Source organism: Miscanthus floridulus, chromosome 13 (assembly GCF_019320115.1).
Source record: "Miscanthus floridulus cultivar M001 chromosome 13, ASM1932011v1, whole genome shotgun sequence".
In the NCBI taxonomy this organism is placed as follows: Eukaryota; Viridiplantae; Streptophyta; class Magnoliopsida; order Poales; family Poaceae; genus Miscanthus; species Miscanthus floridulus.
In genome coordinates, this window is record NC_089592.1 from 7,244,577 (window position 1) to 7,254,594 (window position 10,018).

General features: G+C 36.3%; 2 pseudogenes; both read right to left on the reverse strand.

Annotated features, from left to right (window-relative positions):
• Positions 1-4,089: 4,089 nt before the first annotated feature.
• Positions 4,090-5,010, reverse strand: LOC136499356 (uncharacterized; annotated as a pseudogene).
• Positions 5,011-8,501: 3,491 nt separating this feature from the next.
• LOC136499358 (uncharacterized) lies at positions 8,502-9,755 on the reverse strand (annotated as a pseudogene).
• Positions 9,756-10,018: the final 263 nt, after the last annotated feature.

Genomic DNA, 10,018 nt, shown 5'->3' on the forward strand with positions numbered 1-10,018 from the left:
AACCAGCGTCTGATCAGCACTGACTGGACACATCCGATCAGAATTCTCCCTCTCTGAAACCTTACTAGAGTTGACCGGACTCTAGCACCTAGCGTCCAGTCACTCACCTCTCAGCGTCTAGTCACATCCAAACAACTTTACCTTGATCAAATAAACTGACTGGACTCTATGCCAGCATCTGGTCACACCAGAACCAGTGTCCGATCAGCATTTGACTCTCCATTCACTTCTAACTCGCAATCATATATGAATGAAGTTCGCTCCAATTGATCTAAGGGCTTTTTAGGAGCTACCTAGTGCTAGATTTGATAAGTGTGCACCATACCTAACCCACTAGACTCACCTAGGTCAAGCTACCCGTCCATACCCCTTTAATAGTATGGCCAAAAGAAAAACAAAGTCCTAAACTACTCTAAGTATCTCTTCAACACTAAACGACACTTAGAGCTAGTCCATCCTTAACCTTGTCGTCCATCCTTTGAAAACCGAAATGATTTCCATCGTAGGGGCATGACCACCATGATTGCCCAATCAATTGCCATTACCATGACCTAACTTAATTGCATCTACAAAACACACGTTAGTTATAGTAATCGTGTATTATTATTAATCACCAAAATCCAACTAGGGGACTAGATTCTTTCAAAGTTGATCCAAGTCCTTCTATGGGCGGATCCATCCGCATGGAACAAACTTGTTGGTTGTAGCAAAAATGACAATTCATATGAGCAGGAATGTCTAGGATAGCCAACGTAAGATGTTCATCTGAATCTAACAATACATGTGTTCTTTATTTTATTTCTCTCTCCTTGATTGCACCACTTGTCTTCCTCCCTTTCGGTGAGGCGCCCAGCCATGGAGCGACGGCGTTCGGCGACATCTGCGATGAGAATGGTAGCTAGGCATAGGGAAAACGGAGAGGGAGGAAAATAGGCCCAATAAGCCCAGCAATCGGCCCAAGTGGAAGTGTCCCTAAACCCCTAATTCCCAATCACGCTCCGCGCGTCCGTCGCCCACCAGTGCACAGCGCCAGAGTTGGAGGTCGGAGCTCCATGTGGTGCCCCAGCCTAGCCTAAGCCCACGCCGCACCGTTCCGCTCGCTGCAGCCGCCCCGACCGATCGAACCCGAGCTACGTGGCACCCGCTCGTGGCTCATCGCTCCCGCTCGCAACAGCGGCACAGACACATAGGCAGGCGGCTCTGATGGAGGAGGAGGATTTGGTGGGCATGGGCATGGCCGAGGAGAAGCAGAAGGAGAGCAAGAGGGAGTAGCAGGCTGAGGCGCATGCGCCTCCAACACCAATAGTCATGCCTCCTGTGCAATTGCGAACAAAAAATTGTAACAATAGGTATAATTGTGAATTTGAGATTTAGGCATTTAGCAATTTATTTGAGATGTGATAATTGAGATTTTGCTGGTTGTATATGTGTAGATTTGAAGTCATTTTTTTCAAGTATGAGTGTTGGTTCTGGATCCCACCCAAGTACCCATGAAAGTCAAATTGGTGTGGCTATGGAATCTAAAGAAATACATCAAGGACTATACTAGTTGTAGTTTCTAAAGTTGAATCAACTGATGTTAAGACAAAACAAGCACAAGCCCAAACAGAGCAAGCACAAACTTAGGATGAAGAAGAGGAAGAAAGTGCAGGTACTGATCTCATTAGGGCATTTGATGCAAATCTTCATGTTATTGCTGATCCTGGATGTCGAATAGCAATTGATAGATTTCACCCCGACATTAGAGATGAGGTTAAGAGGGCTTATTTGTTCAAGGGTCCAACCTAACCTAGAGGTCATGCATTTCCAAAAACTATTTTATTACATTATAATTCATATGTTGCACACTAAGTCACCAACTGATTTGTTCTTAAAATTTATAGGTTTCTTAGCTCTTGGAATGTTGGATTTCATTCTTTAATTTGGACACTTTTTCTTATTCGATTGGTCTTTATTGAATTAATGGACTACTATCTTCAAATGAGAGGTATCATCATCAATCAATGTTTACATTTGTAATAGATTAGCTATTGATGTGCGTCCTTGCGATGTCATTAAAAAGTTATGTCTACGATGCGCCCACATAAATTTCTGTTCAAGCTCCGCCACTGTCTTGATGACAATACAGACTATAGCATAGAAATATGCATCCCTCTTATTCTGGTACTAATCTCTTGTGGTAGAGTATAGAATCCATAACACATATATTTCTTTCTTTCTAAGGATAGTTTAGTTTTCACCTGCCTTGTTGAACCATTTCCTTCAAATAAGTATGGAAAAGACAAATAATCTTGTCATACAATTTGTCTAATAGCGTGAAATATGCGTGCCTTCACATTTTCTTGACCACAAATCCAACAAGTAAACCAAGATAGAAGTCCATTATCTGAGCTGAGCCATCTTCATGATGTCTGATGGGATGTTCCACAGTTAGGTTGATCTCCGGGGCATTGCATTAGAAGTGGATGTCCACGAAGACCAGGATTGTCGATGTACGTAGAAGCTGGAGCATCTTGCGCTGCACATATAAGTAGAGTAGTATATTGCACTACACAGAGTTCACAGCTATTTTATTTTCACTCAGACAAGCACCAGTACTGTATGGGATGGCAAGTTGTATAGCCTAATAATAATAATAATTATTATTATTATAAAATAAAAATAAAAATAAAATAATAATAATAAGAAATAATAATATAATAATAATAAATAAAAAAAAAGTAAAATAATAATAAAAGTAAAATAATAATAATAATAATAATAAAAGTAATAATAAAATAATAGTAATAAAAGTAATAATAATAATAATAGTAATAATAATAATAATAAATAATAATAATATAATAAAAGTAATAATGATAATAATACTAATAATAATAAAAGTAATAATAATAATAAAAGTAATAAAAGTAATAATAGTAATAAAAGTAATAATAATAATAATAGTAATAAAAGTAAAAATAAATATAATAATAATAATAGTAAATAATAAAAATAAAAATAATAATAATAATAGTAATAATAATAATAGTAATAATAATAATAGTAATAATAGTAATAATAATAGTAGTAGTAATAATAGTAAAAATAATAGTAGTAATAATAATAATAGTAGTAGTAATAATACGCAGTAGTAATAATAATAATAATAAAAAATAATAATAATAACAACAACAACAAAAAAAATAATAATAGTAATAAAAGTAAAAATAAAAAAAAATAAAATAGTAAATAATAAAAATAAAAAATAATAGTAATAATAATAATAGTAATAATAGTAATAATAATAATAATAGTAATAATAATAGTAGTAGTAATAATAGTAGTAATAATAATAGTAATAATAGTAGTAATAATAATAGTAATAATAGTAATAATAATAGTAATAATAGTAGTAATAATAGTAATAACATTAGTAATAATAATAGTAATAATAATAGTAATAATAGTAGTAATAATAGTAGTAATAATAGTAATAATAGTAATAATAATAGTAATAGTAGTAGTAATAGTAGTAATAGTAGTAGTAATAGTAGTAGTAATAGTAGTAATAATAGTAGTAGTAAGTAATAATAATAATAATAATAGTAATATAATAATAATAATAATAATAATAAATATAATAATAATAATATAATAATAATAATAATAATAATAATAATAAAATAATAATAATATATAAAAAATAATAATAATAATAATATATATAATAATAGCAACGTGGGCGATAACATGTACTAATTGGCAGCACAAAGTTTTTATATCTCAAATAGCAGACATCTACATGTTACAAGTAATGGAGCACCTCATTACATTACAATAATAAGTCCAAAGATTGGACACCACACTATGTAGCTTACATGACCATACGAAATCAGGAGAACAGTTGAGCCTTGTAACACTTAGGCTGTAGGGCAACAAACTAACACACTTGACTTGAATAAAAAAAACACACCTAACTATTGCCTCATTCTACTTCTCCTTGCACTTGCTCGGGCAGCTCTGCTCGGCTGCCCTTTTCTGCTGTGGCTGTGGGCGGCATATTTTTCTCTCTCCAGACATTGTAGCCATTATAACTATTGCCTCATTCTACTTCTCCTTGCACTTGCTGTGGCTGTGGACTGTTAGAGCTGATATATAGCTCTAGAAACCCAAAACAATAATTTGCTCTAGCAATATATCTGCTAACTCTGATGAGACGTTGAGCATATTGTGTGTGCTTGATATGCCATTCTTGAATGCCCTTCCACATAGGCCCATGCAAATGGGCAATGTCTTGTAAATTAGATAGTAGGGTGAGTTCTCCCATTGCATATTCAACAGCAAGTTTGAATTGAGATGCTAGTAATTGCAAGCCATTTATAGCAATCTCAACTAAGTCTGTGCTTTCTGTTAGTCGTAAGATCAACCCTAGAAAGAAACATTTCTCAGCCACTGTGCTATCCTCATAACGGTATGCTAGCAATGCCTCCACGCCACGCTCATCAGAATACGTGGGCTTGATGTAGAGAAGTCGTAGCAGGTTTCCTTGCTCCGAATAATAAGTGAGAGTTTTCCCTTCAAGGAGATGCCTAACAATAGGGTTGCAAAGCTGTAGTGATGAAGTGAACAACCAGACTCCAAGTCCCTCACAAACCTTCCGGCACAATCTGCATACCATTCAAATCTTCGAACATCAACTGTGCTCAAGCCAGCACAATTAAACCATCGCTTGCGGGAGCTCTTCCTGGCCTGCTGGCCGGGAGGCATCGCCTGCTGCTTGTGCTTGTCCAGCAGCTCCATGGCCTCGACATAGGCACGCTTGATATTCTTCCTGCGCTGGAGCAAGGAGAGGTGTCTGATGGGCAGCTCCATGGCCCTCTCAAGTGCAAACTCCAGCTCGCTGACTGCCATCTCGAGCCTCTCTGTCAAGTGCCCTTGGGACGCCTTCTCCTCGCGTCTGCCCAAAGCAAAGGAGACGCCTCTGCTCACGGTCTCCTGAACAAGTGCTGAACACACCATCTCTGCCATGAAGTCGCTACTCGCTAGCTGTAGGGATATGATTCGACCAACCTGCTGATCAGGACACAAAACAACAGCAGGGGATCCATTCGCATGGAACAAACTTGTTGGTTGTAGCAAAAATGACAATTCATATGAGCAGGAATGTCTAGGATAGCCACGTAAGATGTTCATCTGAATCGAACAATACATGTGTTCTTTATTTTATTTTCTCTCTCTTGATTGCACCACTTGTCTTCCTCCCTTTCGGTGAGGCGCCCAGCCATGGAGCGACGGCGTTCGGCGACATCTGCGATGAGAAAGGTAGCTAGGCACAGGGAAAACGGAGAGGGAGGAAAATAGGCCCAATAAGCCCAGCAATCGGCCCAAGTGGGAAGTGTCCCTAAACCCCTAATTCCAATCACGCTCCGCGCGTGCCGTCGCCCACAGTGCACAGCGCCAGAGTTGGAGGTCGGAGCTCCATGTGGTGCCCCAGCCTAGCCTAAGCCCACGCCGCACCGTTCCGCTCGCTCGCTGCAGCCGCCCCCGACCGATCGAACCCGAGCTACGTGGCACCCGCTCGTGGCTCATCGCTCCCTGCTCGCAACAGCGGCACAGACACATAGGCAGGCGGCTCTGATGGAGGAGGAGGATTTGGTGGGCATGGGCATGGCCAAGGAGAAGCAGAAGGAGAGCGAGAGGGAGTAGCAGGCTGAGGCGCATGCGCCTCCAACACCAATAGTCATGCCTCCTGTGCAATTGTGAACAAAAAATTGTAACAATAGGTATAATTGTGAATTTGAGATTTAGGCATTTAGCAATTTATTTGAGATGTGATAATTGAGATTTTGCTGGTTGTATATGTGTAGATTTGAAGTCATTTTTTTCAAGTATGAGTGTTGGTTCTGGATCCCACCCAAGTACCCATGAAAGTCAAATTGGTGTGGCTATGGAATCTAAAGAAATACATCAAGGACTATACTAGTTGTAGTTTCTAAAGTTGAATCAACTGATGTTAAGACAAAACAAGCACAAGCCCAAACAGAGCAAGCACAAACTTAGGAGGAAGAAGAGGAAGAAAGTGCAGGTACTGATCTCATTAGGGCATTTGATGCAAATCTTCATGTTATTGCTGATCCTGGATGTCGAATAGCAATTGATAGATTTCACCCCGACATTAGAGATGAGGTTAAGAGGGCTTATTTGTTCAAGGGTCCAACCCAACCTAGAGGTCATGCATTTCCAAAAACTATTTTATTACATTATAATTCATATATTGCACACTAAGTCACCAACTGATTTGTTCTTAAAATTTATAGGTTTCTTAGCTCTTGGAATGTTGGATTTCATTCTTTAATTTGGACACTTTTTCTTATTCGATTGGTCTTTATTGAATTAATGGACTACTATCTTCAAATGAGAGGTATCATCATCAATCAATGTTTACATTTGTAATAGATTAGCTATTGATGTGCGTCCTTGCGATGTCATTAAAAAGTTATGTCTACGATGCGCCCACATAAATTTCTGTTCAAGCTCCGCCACTGTCTTGATGACAATACAGACTATAGCATAGAAATATGCATCCCTCTTATTCTAGTACTAATCTCTTGTGGTAGAGTATAGAATCCATAACACATATATTTCTTTCTTTCTAAGGATAGTTTAGTTTTCACCTGCCTTGTTGAACCATTTCCTTCAAATAAGTATGGAAAAGACAAATAATCTTGTCATACAATTTGTCTAATAGCGTGAAATATGCGTGCCTCACATTTTCTTGACCACAATCCAACAAGTAAACCAAGATAGAAGTCCATTATCTGAGCTGAGCCATCTTCATGATGTCTGATGGGATGTTCCACAGTTAGGTTGATCTCCGGGGCATTGCATTAGAAGTGGATGTCCACGAAGACCAGGATTGTCGATGTACGTAGAAGCTGGAGCATCTTGCGCTGCACATATAAGTAGAGTAGTATATTGCACTACACAGAGTTCACAGCTATTTTATTTTCACTCAGACAAGCACCAGTACTGTATGGGATGGCAAGTTGTATAGCCGAATAATAATAATTATTATAAAATAAAAAGAAAAATGAAAATAAGAATAATAATAAAATAATAATAATAATGATAATAATAATAATAATAAAATAATAAAAAGTAATAATAATAATAAAAGTAGTAATAATAATAATAATAATAATAATAAAAGTAATAATAAAAAGAATAGTAATAAAAGTAATAATAATAATAATAATAGTAATAATAATAATAATAATAATAATAAAATAATAATAATAATAATAATAAAAGTAATAATGATAATAATACTACTAATAATAAAAGTAATAATAATAATAAAAGTAATAATAGTAATAAAGTAATAATAATAATAATAATAGTAATAAAAGTAAAAATAAATATAATAATAATAATAGTAAATAATAAAATAAAAATAATAATAATAATAGTAATAATAATAATAGTAATAATAATAATAGTAATAATAGTAATAATAATAGTAGTAGTAATAATAGTAATAATAATAGTAGTAATAATAATAATAGTAGTAGTAATAATAGTAGTAGTAATAATAATAATAATAATAATAATAATAACAACAACAACAATAATAATAATAATAGTAATAAAAGTAAAAATAATAATAATAATAATAGTAAATAATAAAAATAAAAATAATAATAGTAATAATAATAATAGTAATAATAGTAATAATAATAATAGTAATAATAATAGTAGTAGTAATAATAGTAGTAATAATAATAGTAATAATAATAGTAATAATAATAGTAATAATAGTAATAATAATAGTAATAATAGTAGTAATAATAGTAATAACATTAGTAATAATAATAGTAATAATAGTAGTAATAGTAATAATAATAGTAATAATAGTAATAATAATAATAATAGTAATAATAGTAGTAATAATAGTAGTAGTAATAGTAGTAATAATAATATAATAGTAATAATAATAATAATAGTAATAATAATAATAATAATAATATAATAATAATAATAATAATAATAATAATAATAATAATAATAATAATAATAATAATAATAATAATAATAATAATAATAATATAATAATAATAATAATAATAATAATAATAATAATAATAATAATAATAATAATAACGTGGGCGATTAACATGTACTAATTGGCAGCACAAAGTTGTTTTATATCTCAAATAGCAGACATCTACATGTTACAAGTAATGGAGCACCTCATTACATTACATAATAAGTCCAAAGATTGGACACCACACTATGTAGCTTACATGACCATACGAAATCAGGAGAACAGTTGAGCCTTGTAACACTTGGCTGTAGGGCAACAAACAAACACACTTGACTTGAATAAAAAAAACACACCTAACTATTGCCTCATTCTACTTCTCCTTGCACTTGCTCGGGCAGCTCTGCTCGGCTGCCCTTTTTCTGCTGTGGCTGTGGGCGGCATATTTTTCTCTCTCCAGACATTGTAGCCATTATAACTATTGCCTCATTCTACTTCTCCTTGCACTTGCTGTGGCTGTGGACTGTAGAGCTGATATATAGCACTGGAAACCCAAAACAATAATTTGCTCTAGCAATATATCTGCTAACTCTGATGAGACGTTGAGCATAAGTCGTGCTGCTCTGGGTGCTTGATATGCCATTCTTGAATGCCCTTCCACATAGGCCCATGCAAATGGGCAATGTCTTGTAAATTAGATAGTAGGGTGAGTTCTCCCATTGCATATTCAACAGCAAGTTTGAATTGAGATGCTAGTAATTGCAAGCCATTTATAGCAATCTCAACTAAGTCTGTGCTTTCTGTTAGTCGTAAGATCAACCCTAGAAAGAAACATTCTCAGCCACTGTGCTATCCTCATAACGGTATGCTAGCAATGCCTCCACGCCACGCTCATCAGAATACGTGGGCTTGATGTAGAGAAGTCGTAGCAGGTTTCCTTGCTCCGAATAATAAGTGAGAGTTTTCCCTTCAAGGAGATGCCTAACAATAGGGTTGCAAAAGCTGTAGTGATGAAGTGAACAACCAGACTCCAAGTCCCTCACAAACCTTCCGGCACAATCTGCATACCATTCAAATCTTCGAACATCAACTGTGCTCAAGCCAGCACAATTAAACCATCGCTTGCGGGAGCTCTTCCTGGCCTGCTGGCCGGGAGGCATCGCCTGCTGCTTGTGCTTGTCCAGCAGCTCCATGGCCTCGACATAGGCACGCTTGATATTCTTCCTGCGCTGGAGCAAGGAGAGGTGTCTGATGGGCAGCTCCATGGCCCTCTCAAGTGCAAACTCCAGCTCGCTGACTGCCATCTCGAGCCTCTCCGTCAAGTGCCCTTGGGACGCCTTCTCCTCGCGTCTGCCCAAAGCAAAGGAGACGCCTCTGCTCACGGTCTCCTGAACAAGTGCTGAACACACCATCTCTGCCATGAAGTCGCTACTCGCTAGCTGTAGGGATATGATTCGACCAACCTGCTGATCAGGACACAAAACAACAGCAGGGGTTATACTCCAATTTGACGCGCACACAAGTACCGAAGTACCTACTAGATAAATATATATACTAGCTGTAAATCTATAATATGGATGAGTGCATGTTTTTCATGCTTAATTGGGTTACCGACCGATGCATATGCATGGAATATAGTCCTTATTACCTTAGCTCTCCTCTAGATCATGCGTCGGCCTCGCTGCAGGCTGATGCAGCACCAACTGAAGGGATGAAGGAGGAGGGATCACCAACAGATATCAAAGAAGCCGCACACGTACACTGCTGTGGTCCTCATTATTACTGAGAGTCTATCTATATATATAGAGAAGCGAAAATGTATGGAGCCATGGAGGGGACTTTTTTGCATTGTGTACAGTAGTGTGAACCTACATAAACAAGTGGAGCTGGAAAATTCATGGGACTTTCTTGCGCTGTGTACAGTAGTGTGAACCTATAGAAACAAGTGGAGCTAGAAAATTCAAGGGACTTTCTTGCGCTGTGTACAGTAGTGTG